Source organism: Dreissena polymorpha, chromosome 12 (assembly GCF_020536995.1).
Source record: "Dreissena polymorpha isolate Duluth1 chromosome 12, UMN_Dpol_1.0, whole genome shotgun sequence".
Lineage (NCBI taxonomy): Eukaryota > Metazoa > Mollusca > Bivalvia > Myida > Dreissenidae > Dreissena > Dreissena polymorpha.
This window is the reverse complement of record NC_068366.1, coordinates 48707197-48730845: the sequence shown is the minus strand read 5'-3', so window position 1 is coordinate 48730845 and position 23649 is coordinate 48707197. Positions and strand designations below refer to the sequence as shown.

Below are 23649 nucleotides of genomic sequence, written 5' to 3'. Positions count from 1 at the left end.
TTTATTTTACCCTGTAACAGTATTTTGCATTGTTCAATATAATGTAACTTTGAGAACACCATACTTCTGAAGCACATTTTTATTAACAACATACAAAATAATCAAAAATAGACAAATTAGTGTTGGTTTTATCACGCTGGGTATGCGGATACTTTGATAACAGATGGCACTTCGATACCAGATAACAACAAAAGTCACGCGCCAGAGGTAAGTTCTTCGGGGTTTTTAAAAGTTATATCATAAAGATTAGTTTTTTAGACAAGGCGCTTGGTCGAGTTTATAAATGATGTATCCTTTCATATTGGAAAGAAAAAAACACACGGAAGAATGGTAGATTTTTCTCCCAAAAATAGAAACATCGGTCGGAAAACAGCATGAACTGGATGAACAGTAAACATTTCAACAAAATAAAACTACTTAGAAATATTTCAAGAAATTGTTTGATATTCCAGCATATAGGGTAATCACTGTGCTTCAAATACTGAAATTTTGATAGTATTCAATGAAAAATAAACGAAGATAGAGCATGTTTTAATAGGTGGTATTCATGAAGTTGCGGATACTTTGATTCCCGATATAGGGCACTTCGGATACCAGAGACTTTCAACAAATTGGGCACTCTAATAACCGAGTTTTATCTTCTACATGAAATGCATTAATTTCTGCTTATATGTGTGTCACGTATATCCAAGTTCGTATGCAGAATGTTCTGTGTTTTTATTAACAACAACGGCGGGTATGCACAACTTTGACACCACCATCGTGTGATTAAATCGACCGCCTGTACCATTATTGCTATTTTTGTATTTCATGGCATTGAGCCAAAAAGTTCTTATAGAATTTCCGACCTGCATCGCTGCTGAAATTTAGCTCTTAGCAGTTTTAGCGGAGTGATGTTTCATGACACGCTATCTAGTATATGAGTACATGGCCTTAGTAACTTCATTAGGACATAATTAGACATGCTTTAGATCAGCCGTTTCGCTACAAAGAATGTAATTTAAAATTACATAGTACATGAGGTTAAACAATTTTAAATTAACATCTTCGATATGTCTGAAGAGTTACATTTAAAATGTAATTTAAAATTGTTTAAGCTTGTTTACTATGCGAAGATCCACCTGTTGTGTGACTCGAACTGCAAATTTTATGGTCATAAAGACTGTACTCATAAGGCATATCAAATTAGTTTTACGTGTGTCTATTATTTTTATACAAAATCATCATATTCCAAAGGGATAAGAACATGTGTCGGTAATTTGTTTCTAATTTACGTCAGTACATACATTTTTATTTATTGTCTGCTTACTATAACAGTATTCCACAGCGAATTCTGCATTCTGCACTAAATTGAGTGTGTTGTGTCTGGTAAAAAGTGTCGAGTAATCTGGAATCGAAGTGCCATTGTCTTTGAGGTGATCGGTAAAACAAGTGTCCATGAAAACTTAAAACATTTGAATTTCTTCAAATACGTTAGTGAACTAAAATTCAAAATGTTGTAACATTAATGGACATATTGATCTTTTATTTCGATTAGTTGGCACGTTCTTGTTTTATTTCAAGTATTTTGATTTTGTTGAAATACGTACTGATCATCGAAATCATAATGATTATCGATGGAATTTTATCTTTTTTATTATAATCTACTGTTTTTTTTTCCACGATTTTTTTACTCCGCAATACGAAGTACTATACCATAAATCGACCATACAATGTTACGTGTCTGAAAACCAAATGAACAGAACATAAATGTAAAAAAGCTGAAGAACTCACCTCTCGCGCGTGGCTTTTGTTGTTATCTGGTATCGAAGTGTCATCTGTTATCAAAGTATCCGCATACCGGCGTGTTTATGGGAGAGTCATTACATTTAAACAATGACACATAAAACGCCACACGTCGGGATCGCACCCATTCGAAGAATTCCAACCACATGTAAGCGGGATCCCAGATATTACGTACTTCGAGTATATTATAAAATATCCCGTCGGTAAAAAATATTAAGTTATCTTATCGAAGCAGTGCCTGAAGTACAAAAAGTAAGTACGTTTTAAGTTTATATTACACTGAATAGTATTATTGCAGGATCTTTCAGAACATTGTCGCTGTGATCAAATTGAATATGAAAATATTACCGACAATTGTTTGATATCAAACAAGGCTGTTTATCGTATTTCTTCAGCGCTAGACGTTTCGGCTCAGACTTGCTTATTAACAGCTCATTCCCCGCCGCCAAGTTCGACTCTATGACAAACTTATTTTTATTATGAATAACACCACGATTTTAATAACTTATACATAATCATCAATAAAGAGAATTAGAAAATTATTTAATAGCAAATTAAACGTAAGTTGTAAATATTTATGAACATTCGGACCTTACATTCTAATTCAAAACAGAATTTGTGCGTTTTGTTGAATCCGTTTTTTATATTAACAAAGCGGTTTATACATATATATCTGTTCTTACATGTCAGCTTTGACCGAGGCGTACCAATGAGATATAAATTATACTATTATACCTCGCGATACTGGCCCATGTTAAATTTCCAAACACTTATTCTGCGGCGATTTTTATTATCACACCGCACTTCGTAATTTCTTCGTACATCTCGAACAAAATTCAGCGATGCAATATTTTGTTGTTGTTTTTTAAGTGTCAAAGTGTTTTGTTTATATATGTTTCCGCGTAAAGTACACATCAAACAATCTTTATAGATAGATCCGTGTGCAAATTCATTTAACCTAAATCGATGAGTTTTGTATTGGCATTACTAAGTGACCTTTAATTTGTAATTATGTGAAAATGAATTTTACGCAAGTGGGCATAACATTTAAAAAAAGTTGTTTGAACCTATGGACAAGTTTAGTTTCGAACAAGGTCTTTATACTAGAACTTTGACAATAACACACGGCAGAGCTGGGCCGGACGTCTATAATCGGCCCGCTGCCAACATAACACCCGAGGGCCTTTGGCCCAAGGCGATTATGCGGCTAGGGCCGATTATAGACGTCCGGCCCAGCTCTGCCGTGTGTTATCGTTGATATTACATATTATTCTAATTTTAAATGTAATTGTAAATTATAAGTTAAAAAACTTGTGTACATTTTATGTATTTGTAGCTCTTAAAACTGACTTTCACACCAGAATCACGGAAATACTTTTCTTCCTTGAACTATTAATCTATTTATAGAAATAACCATCCATAAAGTACTATTATCTATGGTTCTCGAGATTATAATTGGTATAACACCGTTCACAATTTACACTGACAAGACTCCTGTTATACTGAATTCGTTTATTAGCGAGAGATTTCAGAAAATAAAATAAAAATATATACAAATTATACATAAAGAAAAAAATATACACAAAGACATCTCAAAAGACTATTATTTTACCATTTCGATGTTGTTGTTTTTTCTAGTTCGGTATGGTTTTCACAAGTAAATAAAAGAAGTTGTATTTATCGATTATACAATGAATACTGTTTCGCCTTTTTTACTTTTGCTTTTGATAATAAGGTAATAGACAGAATTATGGTTGCAGTTGTCTCCGAAGTAAATGTCAATCAAATGTATGAACTATGTGGCTACAAGTGGAAAAAAACCGTTGTAGCGCCGTTAAATGTCGCATCGCCGTTATATGTCGCAGGCTACGAGATTTGTCGCAACGTTGACTATAAATGTCGCAAGGAACGATAAACGTCGCAAATCCAACTGACGATATTTGTCGCAACTTTAACGATTAATGTCGCAAAAATTTCAACTGCCGATATTTGTCACAACATTAACGATAAATGTCGCACACCTTTGTAAGTCATTTTAAAAATGACTTAAACTTTATGGTTAGATCTAGATTACCCGACGAGGTTCTTTGGGCCGACTTCCACTAGAATGGTCAGTTTTAGTTAGTATTGTCCGAAATGGTCGGTTGTGGTCAGTTTGGTCCACAATTGTCAGCTGCGGTGAAGATCGTGAAGCGGTCATATGTATTCATTATCGACCATAAACGTTAAGTTGCAGTCATAAATGACAAAAAATCATTGTTTTAAATTGGTCGGAAATCGGCAAAGCGAGGAGCGCGTAAGTTTTTGCTTTTGGTTTAAGGCCGTTTCGACAAGTTTGGTTATATATGGTTAGTCTTACAGGAACTGTCTCGGTAGAATAACATGTGAATTCCTCGGTATTTCTCCTGGAGACTGACAGCTTTGTCATCTTTGAATCAGCGATAGAAGGCGAATATTCTTGGATAAAATCCAGGATCGCACCGGTACCTCTGGTCCCATCATCTGAGCTAAGCTCTTTGAACCAGCAAAGGAAAATGCCTTTTTTATAAAAACTGCCAGGAATTACGGGTTCTCTTCTTATGTGAACTTGCCGCGTGAGATTTGGTCTATACTTGTCGATATTGTTCTAAAACTAAGCCCTTTGTCAAGATACTCACTTCAACGGGTAAATATGATGCAAAGGGATTAAGTAGGTAAGAAACCGCCTCCGCGGTTGAATCTATGCCGTAGTCGGTTCGGTGACGTTATCGTATCGCCCATCAGAGTTCGAGGATCAAAATCGGTCACTCCAGGAATCATTTATATAGAAAATAACTTTAAACATCAATATTCTTTTCTGAAACCACGAGGGTCAGGGTTTCATATTTGGTGTGTACCACTGTATGGTGGTCCTTTGGCACAAATCATGCCCTGGTGTAACATGTCAACAGCTGTATTTTGATTTTCCTGGACAATTGAACTACCGTTTATGTGAAACATTGAGATGGGCTACATGCTGATCTAGCGGCGGATCGCATTAGCGTCAGTGCGGTCAAGGGCATTGTTACTAATAAAAGAAAACATATTTCATCTGAATCAACTAAACGTTTACTCAAAATGAAAAAATATTTCAAGTTAAAGGCCTTAAAACTAGAAAGAGGTATTTTTCTGCAATTATGTGTACTTACAGGTAACTTACATGAAGTCATTTGTTGGGATTGCATTTGGGGCTATATAGGAATCAAGCTCACTGTTGATAAGTAGATCTCAGTTTCCACTCAATAATGTGAGTTAAGATTTAGGTAGTGTGCTGTAATTGTATGTGTATTAAGCTTTTAAGAAGACAATGCTTGCAACGTTCAGTAAATTCAAATACCATAAATAAATTGGTAAACAGTTGGAAATCTTATTGCTTGGAATGAGCATTGTTCTTGTTTTAATTTCAATTTTTTTCTCACCTTCAAGGGGAGATGATTCTGAACTTATTCTTACGTTGCTCATTTACGATAGGGGTTGAGTACTCATTGATATGAAAACACTGTAAAAGTTTTAATGTGTTTACGAACACCCCACCCTCTCACACATATATTTCATGGGCATAATAAAAACACAAAATGGTTACAATAAAACAGCATATTTATTTAAACTAAAATGTCTACATCAAAACAAAAAGTTAACATAGAACACAAATGAAATAATTTGATTTTACTGGGGCTTGAACCATGGACCTCTCACATGTAAAGCGAGCGTGTAACCACTACACTACGGAACCGCTTGAAAAATCACCTTCTAACTAAGATATTAATAAGCTATTAATAGTCGGTTTAAATGTAAACCCGGAAGTTTAAACGCTGGATATTGAGCGGGGTTAAATGTCCATACCAAAGGGTCCATACCACTGGCAAGATACGGGTCAGGCCTGCGGCCTTCTATATGTGGTTCTTAAAAAAAAACTGTAGGAGGACTTGATAGTAATGAGACTGGGGTGCTGTGATGGTGCTCCTCATTGATAAGCGGCTGCTTCCTTTATCAAGACTCATTATTACAATTAATAACACGTGTCGCGCTTCGCGCTCTTTAGCGCCTTTATTAGTAACTAGGTGGTTGCTAGGATAGTGGAACAAAGAAGTTTTGTTTTTATACAAAACCAGAAAGTTTCACCGGTTCGCGTATATGCCCAGTCCCTGTGATCTTTCATTTTTGCCCAGTCCCTGTGATCAGTTATTAATTAAAAGAATTAGCTTTTCAATACATGTTGTAGTAAATGTAATAGGCACAAATGCAGTTCTTATTTACACTAATTTACACAAAAAATCACCACTATGCAAGATATTCTGACAACAAAAATATATACATTGATCCGTAAAATAACTTCTCCTCTCATAAGCGAAAAAAAAAGTATTAGATACTGATCGCCGCACTTCAGTGCGACGCCAATTACATACTTTGTTGTTGAGAAAAATGTGGGATGAAAAAAGATTGATACAAAGTTTCCTAAATGCATTTCGTAATTCAGAAAGTCATGATACATTTTATATTTAGTATCGGTTCCATAAATCGTGTAGTATAAACTTGGTATGCAAAGGGCATATGGGAAAAGCCCATATATTGATGGATGAGGTGTATGTTTATACAGAATAGATTTTAAAAGCCATCACAGAGCATTGAATTATGGGAATAAGTAGTAAGTGATCCTACGATTTTAATTCTTATCAAAACTATTTTCTGGCGGAAGTCAACAATAAAAGCCACACATAACATGTTTAAATGTATATGCTTAAACATGATACATGGGTTTTTTTACTTCTGGAAGTTATGATCATGTGTAAAAAAAACGGTTTACATCAATTGAGACACATGTTTGTTGCAATTATATTTTCTCAACGGGGCTTAATGCATGTCAAATAAGATTAGCCTGTGCACACTGATAAGCCTGTGCAATGCGCACAAGCTAATTAAGGACGACATTTCTGATTTTATAATGTTTTTCGTTTAAAGAGTCTTTGGTACTGGGATGACAATTAATGCATATGCATTAAGCCCTGTTTTCCCAAAATGAAGCTTAAATTATATTTTCTATTAATGATTAAAAAAACCACATCTGGACCTGTGCTTTAAGACACACTCTTTATAAATTTGAATGGGTTGTGTTCATTTAAAACTTAAAGCTATAATATAATTTTTAAAACTGAGTTGCGTCTAAACTTATACAACATCGAACACCTACAGTGCCTTCAGGGCTTTTATTCAGTATCAAAGCGAGTTCACTGAAATGGACCACACCTTTCACAGGTGGTGGAAATGATTTCTTTTTTTAAAATTTTAGTTGATATTGTAAAATACGATACTGGTTTTTATTTAATCCCACTTTCCAATTTAAGTGTTTGTTTATTATATTGTATTGTCAAATTTGTTTATAAATACATATTTCATTTATTCCATAAATTTCATAGTATTAGTTTCATATTAGAAAAAGTATTAAATTGATAATAACATATTAGGACAGTTTAACTTATAAGCTTACCATTTAAACTTTAATAGCGCACATTTGTTTGCACATATGGAGCTTTAATGATACCGTGTTGAATGCTTAATTGTTTTCGATCAAACTATTATTAAACGCACCAAAAATAATATAAATTGTTTACATATAAACTGCATATGCTTTTCAAGCTTGTTATACAGTATTCTTTTATACTTTTAAATTAAGCTTTATATACATTCTGAATTGTTTGTTGAACATCTGGATGGGAATTGATATTCATACATAACTATTATTATATATATTTATTATTTATAACTTTAAATTGATAAAATAATATATGTGCATGAGGGATTTACGGGCCTATTATCCTGTAATGAATAGCTAAATAAGACTTGTCTAATTAATACTATGACAAACAGTAAGATCTTAAAACCACAGTCACATTTAAACTACTGTTTTTATTTGAAACTGCATTGATTTTAAATAATGAATTATGCGTTCACGAATCAGGATTGCTTATTTAATACATGGCACAGAGCAAACATATATCTATTTAGTATTTATTACCATAGTATAAAATAACAATTTTGAACCATTTAACGCTTTTTATAATTGCAAAGGGTATCGCATATATAATGACATTAAACGTATTCCATTGGTTCGGCGTTTTTTTTAAGTTGCAGGTCTCGGATGCCGAAAACTGACCATGAACATTGAACGCAGATCGTTGGAGTTATATCACACTCCATCTAAGCATTCAGCAGCAACAATTTAAATATAAGTTAAGTTAAACAATGTAAAGAACAGAATGTTACATCAAGATAAAACACTGATCATGTTATAATTTCAGTACGAAGTAGGCAGAGTTGTTCATGCGGACGAGTACTTGCATATTTCACGATATACAGATTTAATTACAGCGACGTAAAATAGTACAATAGGCTTGCACGGCACGTATAATTGTTAGAGAAGTATTAATAGAGATGTGAAAGAGACACTGCTTTGTTACTCGAAGTTGGTTTTCGTAGAACAGAACATGAGGAGAGTCGTTCCTATATTACCTGGCTACCGCGTCAACCCTACCTTTGCCCCGGCGCTCTTTATTCAGCAGTTTTAAACGGGCGAGTGAGGATCGCAACTTGTTTAATGAAAAGGTGATACAGCGCTGGTGAGTCTCTATTTTTAATTAAACAAGTTATCATTTCAATTCATGCTTATTCTTCTTATTATGTTTAGTATTCTTGGTAATATTCTTCTTGTTCTCATTTAGTAGTAGTAGTAGTAGTAGTTGTAGTGGTAGTAGTAGCAGTAGCAGTAGCAGTAGCAGTAGTGGTAGTGGTAGTGGTAGTAGTAGCAGTAGCAGTAGTAGTAGTGGTAGTAGTAGAAGTAGTAGTAGTAGTAGTAGTGGTAGTAGTTGTAGTGGTAGTAGTAGCAGTAGCAGTAGCAGTAGCAGTAGTGGTAGTGGTAGTGGTAGTAGTAGCAGTAGCAGTAGTTGTAGTGGTAGTAGTAGCAGTAGCAGTAGCAGTAGCAGTAGTGGTAGTAGTAGTAGTAGTAGTAGTAGTAGTTGTAGTGGTAGTAGTAGCAGTAGCAGTAGCAGTAGCAGTAGTGGTAGTGGTAGTAGTAGTGGTAGCAGTAGTAGTAGTAGAAGTAGTAGTAGTAGAAGTAGTAGTAGTAGTAGTAGTAGTAGTAGTAGTAGTAGTAGTAGTAGTAGTTGTAGTGGTAGTAGTAGCAGTAGCAGTAGCAGTAGCAGTAGTGGTAGTGGTAGTAGTAGTGGTAGCAGTAGTAGTAGTAGAAGTAGTAGTAGTAGAAGTAGTAGTAGTAGTAGTAGTAGTAGTAGTAGTAGTAGTAGTAGTAGTAGTAGTAGTAGTAGTAGTAGTAGTAGTAGGAGTAGTAGAAGTAGGAGTAGTAGAAGTAGTAGTAGTAGTAGTAGTAGTAGTAGTAGTAGTAGTAGTAGTAGTAGAAGAAGAAGAAGAAGTAGTAGTAGTAGTAGTAGTAGTAGTAGTAGTAGCAGCAGAAGGTCTCACAACGACTTCACGTCAATCTTATTTCTCCCATAACGTGTTCATGTGCTCTTACAACGAAATTACGGCAATCTTATTTCTGCCATAATGTATTTATGTGTTCTCACAAGGACTTCACGTCAATCTTATTTCTCCCATAATATATTTCCGTGTTCTCACAAGGACTTCACGTCAATCTTATTTCTCCCATAATGTATTTCCGTGTTCTCACAACAACTTCTCGTCAATCTTACTTCTCCCATAATGTATTATCGTGTTCTCACAACGACTTCACGTCAATCTTACTTCTCCCTATATGTATTTCTTTGTTCTCACAACGACTTCACGTCAATCTTATTTCTCCCATAATGTATTCCGTGTTCTCGCAACAACTTCACGTCAATCTTATTTCTCCCATAATGTTTTTCTGTGTTCTCACAACGACTTCACGTCAATCTTATTTCTCCCATAATGTATTCCGTGTTCTCGCAACAACTTCACGTCAATCTTATTTCTCCCATAATGTTTTTCTGTGTTCTCACAACGACCTCGCCGTGAACACAGAAAAATTCCAGTATGAACACTGAACTGACCACTTTTCAGTCAAGAATTGGTTATTAAATATATGCCACCTTAAACAAATACACATGTTAACAAATTTAGCGCATTTCAAATGTATACATATGTATGTTTCTATTATTTATCAATCTTAATTCTCGAACGGAATGTATTGGTTTGCACTGTTATACTGTAATATCAGAGACGTATATAACATTGACGTTAAGCAACATCTACGTCTCTGTTGTATTAAATCTCTGGTAATATGAACTCTTTACTGATTATTTCATATTTGAATCTTGCTAAAAAATACCTCCTTTACGCATCCGCGATGTTCATAATTTAAACAAATCCCGTAAATGCACGTCTGGCTACGCCAATGTAATCAAAACATAAATGCAAAATAAACAGACAATTTCTTCATTCCATCTTTGAGAAATTTAATTTGCCTTAATAATTATATTGCATTTGATATTGCTTTTAAGTAATTTTGCCAATGAAGGATTTAGGTACCGGTAATTCGAAATCCATTCTTTACTAAACGCTTTACCTTTTTTTTCTACATTTTGTTATCTTTTAAGATTTCTCTTCTATGTTTCAAAAAAGTCTTTGTCGTTTTAAGAGGCTAAACTGATTGAGAGGTCCGCAAATAAGTAACAAGCAATACAATCTCTTTCGGTTGATTTTGTATACAGCGTATAAACCAGTATATTAGGTAATTTCCTGAATTTTCGGCCATTGCAGCAATTTGTTTTTATTGAGGAAATGTATAGAATTCCGATTAACTGATATGTACAAAGTGTCAATGGTTGCTATACTTTTCGAGTTAAAAATCTGACTCTAAACAACGAGGAAAGAAGCGAAATATTTGTCCTCCTCGGGCATTTTTTTTTACATGAATAAACATTTTTGGTTTACTTTATCATCAGCCTATAATCGTTTTAAGCACAGTGCTTATCAAATAGTTGTCAATATGAGTGGAAGAAAAAGAGCGACCTACAGACATTACTCTACTCAAGACCGGGCACAACCAAACTTGTCGAAACGGCCTTAAACCAAAAGCAAAAACTTACGCGCTCCTCGCTTTTCCGATTTCCGACCAATTTAAAACAAGGATTGTTGTCATTTTTGACTGCATCTTAACGTTTATGGTCAAATATGAATAAATATGACCGCTTCTGTCGATCTTCACCGCAGCTGGCAGTTATGGACAAAACTGACCACAACCGACAATTTCGGACAATACTAACTAAAAACTGACCATTCTGGTGGCAGTCGGCCCAAAGAACCTCGTCGGGTAATCTAGATCTAACCATAAAGTTTTAGTCATTTGAAACATGACTTACAAAGGTGTGCGACATTTATCGTTAATGTTGCGACATATATCGGCAGTTGAAATATTTGCGACATTTATCGTTAAAGTTGCGACAAATATCATCAGTTGTATTTGCGACATTTATCGTTCCTTGCGACATTTATAGTCAACGTTGCGACAAATCTCGTAGCCTGCGACATATAACGGCGATGCGACATTTAACGGCGCTACAAATACCTTGGCATAAGGGCTCATCATGATGAGGCATAGTGTAATGGACAAGAACCAGGTTCCTATGTTCAAAGTCTAGTTAAAAATTCAAGGTTAGCTTTTCATATAACTTTTCGTTACTGATCAACGTGATCAGACATAGTCCGGTGTTTCCTTGGTCAAAGGTCTAGGCAACAATTAAAGACCAAAGAAAAATTTAGGAAATATGTACTATACACTTTGTCTGGAGCAAGACTTTGTCCGAATAGTTTGGCTGGATTTTCTAATACATTATCAGCATTCTGAGAGAGAATTTTCACACACCCAGATTACTAAGCTTGCGGTTACTAGTATCCTTCTAAATTCAAATAGTGGAAATATTTACTTGAGCCTTTGTGAGGAATGAGTGTTGCGCGTAAGAACCAGGTCCCGAGGTCCAAGACCAATGTCACTTTTCTAGAGCATTCAACATCAAAGTTTCAAAAACCAGGCTCCAAGAGCTGAGGTAAAGTTCACAATTCTATGTCAAATGTCACACTTTGGAAATGGAGAGTAAGTTGGTTCCTTTTTCCTAGTTCCTTATTCCTTATTCGAATAAGGAATAAGGAACAGTTCCTTATTCCTTATTCACGATTTCTTATTTGAATAAGGAATAAGTAACAGTTCCTTATTCCTTATTCACGCTTAACATATTTGACTAAGCTTTTTAAGAAAATTAATGCAATCAATTCTTAATTAAATCAAAACTAAATAACAAGAATACATTTAATTTGTGTATAACGATACATATTCATGTTTCTTCTTAGCGTTTTAATAGGATTTCTTGTATAACCCGAGCCGGCATTATCTACTTCGAATTCTAGCTTCAAATCAACCAAACCTTAAGCCTGTATACTTATTTAACGTTTATGTGATATAAAAATGCAATCTAGTACATTTCCTAATATTTGTTTTCATTTAAACTCCATTTCCTTTTTCGCGGCCGAATACGGAAAAGGGAACCAGTTCCTTATTCCTTATTCATTCCTTATAAGGAGCCTGCATTTTCTTACTTAAACATCAATGACATTGATAAAAATTGTTTAACATATACATGAACATCATTATATACATGTATATACATAGGTTGGATATTTAAAATACATATATCAATACATTTCTACTAAGTTTTAAGTAATGATAAACCAGTTTCTTTTTCAGTTTGAATAAGGAATAAGGAACTGCTTCCCTATTCCTTATTGAAATCGAATAAGGAACTGGAATGTTCTTACTATAAATGATAAATCAAAATCGAATAAGGAACGGCATTTTCTTACTAAACAAAAACATAAATAGGAATCAAAGAGATCAATAAATCAATGAAAATCACTGTAAATATAGGTTGGGTATAACACATATTTACTGAGGTACATTTCTACTTATTTTAGTTTACTTATAACCCAGTTCCTTATTCGATTTCAATGAGGAATAAGGAACTGATTCCTTATTCCTTATTCAAATCGAATAAGGAACTGCCATTTTCTTGCCAAAAAAGATAAATTAAAGTGAACCAAAGAGCTCAATACATCAATGAAAATCATTATTAATGTAGATTGGGCATCACAAATATGTATTATAGTACATGTCTTCTTTTTTTTATTTAATTATAGCCTAGTTCCTTATTCGGTTTGAATAAGGAATAAGGAACTGATTCCTTATTCCTTATTCAAATCGAATAAGGAACTGGCGATTTCTTCATTAAAAATAAGTGAAAATAAATCACTGAGATCAATAAATCATGAAAACCACTGTTTATGTAGGTTGGGTATAACAAAATAGCTATTGAAGTACATTTCTACTTAGTTTCATTTAATTATAACCCAGTTCCTTATTCGATACTCAGCTATCGGATAGTCTTGGCCAAAGGTAAGGTCCAGATAAAACTTCAAAAAATGTATCAGAGATATAAATTAATGAAAACTCACATTTAACATAGCCAATAATTACGAATATAAAGCTGCGCTATGATAGAATGATCCGAATTAAAGTATCCGAAATTATGGCCTCTGAATAAGGAATTAGTAATAAGTTAGTTCCTTATTCGGAAGCCCGTATTTCGGACAATCACTTTCAGATATTTTATTTTTTAGATGTGTGTGTGTGTTATTTAAGCTTGATTATGTTATATGGATGTATTCTGTCACATTTCTATTGTATATTCTATTTGACGAAATACGCTGAAAACAAATATTATTAAGACGATATTCAGGAAATGGCATTGTTCTACTCAAACATAAATTAAAATTTACCAAACAATACTAAATGTCAATGAAATGATGGTACATGTAAAAAAATATTTATTGAAATACATTGCTGCTTAGTTTTATTTAATGAGAATCCAGTTCCTTATTCGGTTTGAAATAGGAATAAGGAACTGGCTCCTTATTCCTTATTCAAATCAAATAAGGAACTGGCGATTTCTTAATAAAAAAATAAATGAAAATGAACCAAAGAGACCAATAAATCAATGGCAATCATTGTTTTTTACGTTGTGTATCCAAAACATTAACTGCAGTACATTTCTACTTTTTATTTATTTAATTATAACCCAGTTCCTTATTCGATTTCAATAAGGAATAAGGAACTGGTTCCTTATTCCTTATTCAAATCGAATAAGGAACTGCCATTTTCTTACAAAAAACAACAACAATAAATCAATAAAAATCATTGTAAATGTAGGTTGAGTATCGCACATATGTATTCTTGTACATTTCTACCTAGTTTTTATGTGTAATGATGACCAGTTCCTTTTTCGCGGGTGAAAAATGACAAAGTAACCAGCTGCACTAACTCGGAAAAATAGGACTGGTAACCACCGATACCAGCGCCATTTTGTCGCGTCCCACGATCTTTTATTGTGTGCCATTATTGAAGGTCGCCGGATGTACGGATGCATCCAAGATCGGGAAGACGCGTTTTCGGAGATATAAAATGCATTTTAATATATAAACACTCAATAAAACCTTGTATACGCATTTGTTTTATTATGGAAAAACAAAATACGTAGGCATCTCGATGAAACTTTCCATACTACTAGAGGCACCTGGCCGCTGCTTCCGGTGCATTATCGCCTGTATGTTGACGTCAGAGACGTCGAAAAGACGACAACGATGTACGAAATATTGGCATTCGGTACGAATACAGAGCGCAACTGTGACGCTAAGATCTGCGAGGGACTGTTTACCATCGAGGCCATCGCCGTTTTGTAGATCCCACGGCCGTTTTGTAGATCCCACGGCCATTAATCGTGTGACGAGGTTGAAAGTCGCCGGATGTATCGTTGGTCTGCATGAGCGAGAAAACGCGTATTCGCACTAAAACAAATCTACGAAGAAAACACTAGTACAGCTAGTATTCGCGCAGGTGTTTGAATATTAAATAAAATAAAATATTCAGGCCTCTCAATTAAACTTTACAGTCGACTAGTGCTTTCGGTGCAGTCTTGCTTCAATGGTGACGTGTTGAAATCTCTTTAAATCCTTAATCATATCCCTTCGTAACCGTTAACGTATGAGAACGGAATGAGCTATCTAAAACATGCATAGTAATGAGATATCGTATAGTCTTGGCCCAAGGTAAGGGTCAGATAGAACTTAAAGAACTGTATCAGAGATATAAATAAAAATCTTACATTAAACATAGACAATAATAACGAATATAAAGGATGCGGTATGCGAGAATGATCCGAATGTAAGTATCCGAAAGTATAGCCTCCGAATAAGGAATTGAGTAATAAGTTAGTTCCTTATTCGGAAGCCTGTATTTCAGACGATCACTTTCGGATTTTTTATTTTTTAGATGTTGTGTGTGTTATATAAGCTTGATTATGTTATATGGATGGATTCTGTCACATTTCTATTGTATATTATATTTGACGATACACGCTGAAAACAATTATTATGAAGACTGTAATAAAGAAATGGAATTGTCTTACTCAAACATAAATTGAAATTAACCAAGAATACTAAATGTGATAAAAAAACATGGTATATGTAGGTTCGAAAATAAAAATATTTATTGCAATATATTGCCACTAAGTTTTATTTAATAAAAACCCAGTTCCTTATTCGGTTTGAATAAGGAATAAAGAACTGGTTCCTTGTTCCTTATTCAAATCGAATAAGGAACTGGCATTTTCTTATTAAACAACTTAATTCAAATGACCCAAAGAAACTAATAAATCAATGAAAAGTATTTAAATGTAGGTTGGGTATCAAAAACTGTAATTGCAGTACATCTGTTCTTCGTTTTTATAATGATATCCCAGTTCCTTATTCGGTTTGAATAGGGAATAAGAAACTGGTCCCTTATTCCTTATTCAAATCGAATAAGGAACTAGCATTTCCTTGCTTATTGAATCAATTAAAACGAACCAAAGAGACCAATTTATCAATGAAAATCATTGTTTATATAGGTTGGGTATCAAAATATGTAAGGCATTACATTTCTTCTTCGGTTTTTGTTAAATGATAACCCAGATCTTTTTTTGCTACCGAATAAGGAAAAAGTAACCAGTTGGACTTACATCGCAAAAATAGGACTGGTTATCAAAAAGACCAGCGCCATTCTTTTGGTTCTCGCGACCTTTAATCGTGCGCTTATGTTTAATGTCACCGGATATACCGCTGGCATCCAAGATTGAGATAACGCGTTTTCAGTGATAGTTAGTCTATTTAAAAAGAAACACTCAATAACAGCTTGAGTACGCTTTTTTTTTTGAAAAACAAAATACAGAGGCATCTCGACGAAACTAAACAGACATCTAGAGTCACCTGGGCCGCTGCTTCCGGTGCAGTCCCGCTTTTATGGTGACGTCAGTGACGTCGCACTGACGACAACGCTGTACAACCTATTGGCATTCGGTTCAAATACAGAGCGCAATTATGACGCTTAAAACGGCGAAGGACTATTAACCATCGAGACCATCGCCGTTTTTTTAGGAACCCTGGTCAATAATCGTGTGCCGAGTTTGAAGGTCCTCGTATGTACCGTTGGTCTGCATGAGCGAGAAAACGTGTGTTCGCACTCAAACAAATCTCTGAAGAAAAAAACTTGTACAGCTAGTTTGCGCGCAGGTTATTGAATAATAAATAAAATGTTGAGGCATCTCGATGGAACTTTCCAGTCTACAAGAGACCGATGCTTCTGGTGCAGTCTTGCTTTTATGGTGACGTGTTGAAATCTCTTAACATCCTTAATCATATCCCTTCGTAACCGTTAACGTATGAGAACGAAATGAGATATCTAAAACATGCTTAGAAAAGAGATTTCGTGTAGTCTTGGCCAAAGGTAAGGGTCAGACAAAACTTAAAGAACTGTATCAGAGATATAAATAAAAAATCTTACATTAAACATAGCCAATAATAACGAAAATAAAGCTGCGCTATGCGAGAATGATCCGAATGTAAGTATCCGAAAGTATAGCGTCTGAATAAGGAATTGAGTAATAAGTTAGTTCCTTATTCAGAAGAGCGAATTCGGATAATCACTTTCGGGTATTTTATTTTATAGATGCTGTGTGTGTTATTTAAACTTGATTATGTTATATGGATGTAATCTGTCACATTTCTATTGTTTATTATTTTTGACGATACACGCTGAAAACATGTATTATGAACACGATAATTAGGAAATAGAATTGTCTTACTCAAAGATAAATTAAAATTAACCAAAGAATACTAAATGTCAATGAAAATCATGGTATATGTAGGTTCGAAATTAAACATATTTATTGCAATACATCGTTACTGAGTTTTATGTAATGAAAACCCAGTTCCTTATTCGGTTTGAATAAGGAATAAGGAACTGGTTCCTTGTTTCTTTTTCAAATCGAATAAGGAACTGGCATTTTCTTATTAAACAACTTAATTTAAATGAACCAAAGAAACCAATAAATCAATGAAAAGCATTTTACATTTAGGTTGGGTATGAAAAACTTGAATTGCAGAACATCTGTACTTAGTTTTATATAATGATATCCCAGTTCCTTATTCGGTTTGAATAAGGAATAAGGAACTGGTTCCTTATTCCTTATTCAAATCGAATAAGGAACTGGCATTTCCTTTCTAAACAAACCAATTAAAATGAACCAAAGAGACCAATTAATCAATGAAAATCATTGTAAATATAGGTCGCGTATCAAAATATGTATTGCAGAACATTTCTTCTTCGGTTTTTGTTAAATGATAAGCCAGTTCCTTTTTTTGCTTCCGAGTAAGGAAAAGTAACCAGTTGGACTAACATCGGAAAAATAGGACTGGTTATCAAATAGACGAGCGCCATTTTTTTTGGTTCTCGCAACCTTTATTTTCCGCGCCAATGTTTAAGGTCACCGGATATACCGTTGGCTTCAAGATAGAGATAACGCGTTTTTCAGTGATAGAAAATCTATTTAATTAGAAAAACACTCAATAAGAGCTTGAGAACGCATTTGTCTTTAAATTGAATAAAAAAACGGAGGCATTCCTACGAAACTTTTCAGACTACAAGAGGCATCTGGGCCGCTCCTTCCGGTGCAGACATTTTTTATGGTGACGTCAGTGATGTCGCACTGACGACAACGCTGTTCGCAATTTTGGCATTCTGTTCGAATACAGAGCGCAACTGTTAAGCTAAAAACGGCGAAGGACTCTCAACCATTGAGACTATCGCCGTTCTTTAGATACCACGGTCAATAATCGTGTGCCGAGGTTGAAGGTCGCCGTATTTACCGTTGGTTTGCACGAGCGAGAAAACGCGTATTCGCATTTAAACAAATCTATGAAGAAAAAACACTATAACAGCAAGTTTGCGCGCAGGTGTTTGAATGTTAAATAAAATAAAATGTTGAGGCATCTCGATTGAACTTTCCAGTCTACTAGAGACACCTGTACCGCTGCTTCCGGTGCAGTCTTGCTTGTATGGTGACGTGTTGAAATCTCTTTGCATCCTTAATAATATCCCTTCGTATTCGTTTACGTATGAGAACGGAATGGGATGTCTAAAACATGCTTTGTAATGAGATACCGTATAGTCTTGGCAAAAGGAAGGGGTCACATAAAACTTCAAGAACTGTATCAGAGACAGAAGAAAAAATCTTACAATAAACATAGCCAATAATAACGAACATAAAGCTGCGCTCTGCAAGAATGATCCGAATGTAATTATCCGAAGTTAAAGCATCTGAATAAGGAATTGAGTAATAAGTTAGTTCCTTATTCGGAAGCCTATATTCCGAACGGTCACTTTCGGATATTTATTTTTTTAGATGCTGTGTGTAAAATTTAAGCTTGCTTATGTAATATGGATGTATTCTGTCACATTTCTATTTTATATTCTATTTGACGATACTGAAAACAAGTATTATGAAGACGATAATAAGGAAATGGCATCGTCTTACTCAAACATAAATCAAAATAAACCAAAGAATACTACTTGTCAAAGAAAATCAATGTATAAAGATGAAGGTTGGAAATAAAAAAATATATATTTATTGCAATTCATTGCTACTGAGTTTTATTTAATGATAGCCTAGTTTATTATTCAGTTTGAATAATGAATAAGGAAATGGCTCCTTTTTCCTTATTCAAATCGAATAATAAAGGAAGTGGCATTTTTTAAATAAAAAATACAAATAAATGAACCAAAGAAGCCAATAAATCAATGAAAAGCATTTAAAATGTAGGTTAGGTATCAAAATCATTAATTGCAGTACATTTCTACTAAGTTTAATTTAATGATAACCCATCTGCTTACTCGGTTCGAATACAGAGTGCAACTGTTACGCTAAGAACGGCGAAAAACTGTTCACCATCGAGGCCATTTCCGTTTTGTAGATCCTTCGGTTAATAATCGTGTGCCTAGGTTCGTACAAACTTAATTAAACACTTGATCTGGGGAATATTTAGTACGTAATAAAATGCGACACAATTTTGATTAGTTAAAGAAAAAAAAATCATTATTTTGCTATCCACACTTCATCCGAAACAATTAAACATTTTTGTTTGTGACCAATCATTTTCCTTTATATTTTACTGTTGTTTATTGGAAAATATAATTTAAAATGGGTACGTCACAGTGTCAATCACACAGTACATCGTTGTGAAAGTAAATTGACATTTTGTTAGTTGGTTATATAAGCAAATCAATAGACGTTATTAAAATATGTTTCGTTTTCTATTCTAACTGTAATTGGCAGATACTAGGTAATAACTTATTAACCACCTCGAACAACCTAGAATTTGGCTCGTCTCTGCTTTGCTTTTACACCTGAGAACTAAACTTCATTTACTACTTGCGTATTTGATACCACTTCTGTATTCCAGAAACACACATTCGGATGGTCGATACCTAAGCCAGCTATAAATAAAGAGTCGAACTGGTTACGGTCATTGACATGGACTTTGTCCCTTATTCATGTTAAGAAATGACTGATTAAGAGTTGTTTATTTAATCTCTGAAGTTAACGGAAGAACTAACGTGAAAAAAAGAGAATCATACTAAAAAGGTGAAAGCAAATAAAATGATTCCAAAACAGATTTGGTATATGTTTACTGTTAAAGTAAGCATACCCCGATCGGTTTGAATATGCATGTGATTAATTATTATAATGCCGCGAAAAAGTAAACTAAACAATACTGAATAAGGAACTGGTTTATCATTACTTAAAACTTAGTAGAAATGTATTGCAATGCGTACTTTAAATATCCAACCTATGTATACACATGTATATAATGATATTCATTTTTATGTTGAACAATTTTGATCATTTTCATAGATGTTTAAGTAAGAAAATGCCGTTCCTTATTCGATTTTGAATTATTATTTATAGTAAGTACATTCCAGTTCCTTATTCGATTTCAATAAGGAATAAGGAACCAGTTCCTTATTCCTTATTCAAACTGAATAAGGAACTGGTTTATCATTACTTAAAACTTAGTAGAAATGTATTGCAATGCGTATTTTAAATATCCAACCTATGTATACACATGTATATAATGATATTAATTTATATGTTGAACAATTTTGATCATTTTCATTGATGTTTAAGTAAGAAAATGCCGTTCCTTATTCGTTTTTGATTTATTATTTATAGTAAGTACATTCCAGTTCCTTATTCGATTTCAATAAGGAATAAGGAACCAGTTCCTTATTCCTTATTCAAACTGAATAAGGAACTAGTTTATCATTACTTAAAACTTAGTAGAAATGTATTGCAATGCGTATTTTAAATATCCAACCTATGTATACACATGTATATAATGATATTCATTTATATGTTGAACAATTTTGATCATTTTCATTGATGTTTAAGTAAGAAAATGCCGTTCCTTATTCGATTTTGATTTATTATTTATAGTAAGAACATTCCAGTTCCTTATTCGATTTCAATAAGGAATAAGGAACCAGTTCCTTATTCCTTATTCAAACTGAATAAGGAACTGGTTTATCATTACTTAAAACTTAGTAGAAATGTATTGCAATGCGTATTTTAAATATCCAACCTATGTATACACATGTATATAATGATATTCATTTATATGTTGAACAATTTTGATCATTTTCATTGATGTTTAAGTAAGAAAATGCCGTTCCTTATTCGATTTTGATTTATTATTTATAGTAAGTACATTTCAGTTCCTTATTCGATTTCAATAAGGAATAAGGAACCAGTTCCTTATTCAAACTGAATAAGGAACTGGTTTATCATTACTTAAAACTTAGTAGAAATGTATTGCAATGCGTATTTTAAATATCCAACCTATGTATACACATGTATATAATGATGTTCATTTATATGTTGAACAATTTTGATCATTTTCATTGATGTTTAAGTAAAAAAATGCAGGTTCCTTATTCGGCTTGAATACGGAATAAGGAACTGGTTCCCGTTTCCTTATTCGGCCGCGAAAAAGGAAATTGAGTTTAAATGAAAACAAAAATTAGGAAATGTACTAGATTGCATTTTTATATCACATAAATGTTAAATAAGTATACAGGCTTAAGGTTTGGTTGATTTGAAGTTAGAATTCGAAGTAGATAATGCCGGCTCGGGTTATTCAAAAAATCCTATTAAAACGCTGAGAAGAAACATGAATATGTATCGTTATACACAAATTAAATGTATTCTTGTTATTTAGCTTTGATTTAATTGAGAATTGTTTGCATTATTTTTCTTAAAAAGCTTAGTCAAATATGTTAAGCGTGAATAAGGAATAAGGAACCGTTATTTATTCCTTATTCGAATAAGGAATCGTGAATAAGGAATAAGGAACTGTTCCTTATTCCTTATTCGAATAAGGAATAAGGAACTAGGAAAAAGGAACCAACTTACTCTCCTAATATGTATACGTGTCACTTTGTCCAGTGCAAATGTTTATCCACCATGGATGGATTTTCAAATAAATTGGAAAACGTGATTAATATGATGAGGCAGACTGCCTTGCTGTAAATTTAGGTCCCTATGCCTAGGTCATAGGCCAAGGTTATAATTTAAGGTCAAGTTCTTTTAATTTTCTTTTTAATTAAATAAGACCGCAATCACAAATCAAGGTCAACTTTAGGAAAAAAGTTATTTTCTCTTTGTATTGGGCATATCTTTATCTAGTTTGGAAATTTGGAAAAAATGATCAAAATAATGCTGGTCATTTTGTCTAAGGTCAAAGTCACAACTCAAGGTCAAACCATAGTATTGAGCAGATGAAGGCTTTTTAAATTGCAGTAGTTACATGCATACTGAGAAATAGATACTAAAACGAGGTCCTTGCTTTGTAGTTCAAAGTCACAATTAAGTGTCAAAAGGCAAATAAGGGAATTCAGTTTAGAAATTGTCAGATTTTTAAGTGAATTTTTAATGAGACGAGCGTGCTTCTTGTTAAAACAAATAATTGTAGCACTGCTCTCTGAATTTTATCTTTAAAATAATAGCATTTGTATTATTGTGTTTTATCTTGTTACAGATGTTTGACTGCTTTAGTGAGCTATCTATGCGTACTTTATCTAGATATCTATATATAGCATAGAAAATGGACGACACGGACTGGATGTCTACCCCGATCACTGACCCTGAAGAAATAAAGAAGGTATTTATATATATACCATATAAACCCATGAAGTTTCATCCTGATATATTTTCGTTTTTGAGATATAGCTCTATAAAGTTCTGTGTTAGACGGACGGAATGACGGACGGACAACGCAAAAATTCTATATCCCTCCGCCTTTGGCGGGGGATAATACAATTTAAAAGGACTCTTGGTTTTCAATCTGCGTACGATAAATAAAGTTCTTTTTTTACCTTTCAGAATGGTAACTTGATGAGAATCAAAATGGAGTTGATGACAATGGATATACAGGTGAGAACCTCTTGGAGATTTAAAGGGCCATATAAATGGTTTTATGATAAATGATTCAATTATGATTACAACTAGGTAGACTAGACGTGGCTATCACAAGACAGGGTTATGAATATTGTTATCACGTCTATTATATTATTATGACAGTTGACTTAAATCTACTAACGTGGAACGTCACATGGCTCATGTCCAGTGCTGCTTACCATAGTGATATAGTGTTTAACGGTAATAAAGATGTTTGTGGATAATCTGAACGCTGGCTTTTACCAAACAACGTGCACTTCACCGACACCGCAGTCGCGCTATATGCGATTATAAACATCATACTGTTTGTTGTAAGCATGATAGTGTCTCGTATAGGCTAACGGGTAAGGGTTGTGTCTCGCTTTTATGGCACAAACGACACGATGTATATATATACTTGTGTTTGTGACAAAACATGTATGCAATATCAATATCAAGTTGTGGCTGACGTGATATCCTGTATTAAGGGTAAGGGCAAAAACCCTGCTATGATAAATTTAACTGATCTCTTACTGCTAGTTAACCTCTTAGATTGGCTAAATTGTTCCAGATAATGTATTGGTATATTAAAAGACTGCTGTTATACTCTTGTAATGTTTTCATTTAAATGCTTCGTCAAAATTAAGTTGTAACATTATTAGGAAAAAAAAATTGCCTATTTATTTGCAGCGTGAGTTCTGCAGGGCTCTTGAAGAAGAGGAAGATGGGAAGAAATTTCAGGTGGATAAATGGTCTAAAAAGAGGTGGGTGCCAAACACATGAAACATTGTGGAGCTTGTGCCTTTATATCGAATACAGGGCTTGCATTATGCTAGCAAAGTTATTTACCGAAAAGGACCCCGCCACTAAAACATCATTGGATTGATTTTTTTCTGAAAACACAACAACAAAAACAGTAGATCTTTCAAATAATTTGATGTTG

At 33.9% G+C, this 23649-nt stretch overlaps 1 long non-coding RNA gene across 1 annotated transcript; it reads left to right on the top strand.

Moving 5' to 3' along the window:
- Window positions 1-1907: 1907 nt before the first annotated feature.
- On the top strand, window positions 1908-23470 carry LOC127853527 (uncharacterized). The gene is made up of 4 exons (XR_008036654.1): window positions 1908-2037; window positions 22367-22431; window positions 22653-22703; window positions 23397-23470. It is a non-coding gene; the product is annotated as an uncharacterized LOC127853527 (long non-coding RNA).
- Window positions 23471-23649: the final 179 nt, after the last annotated feature.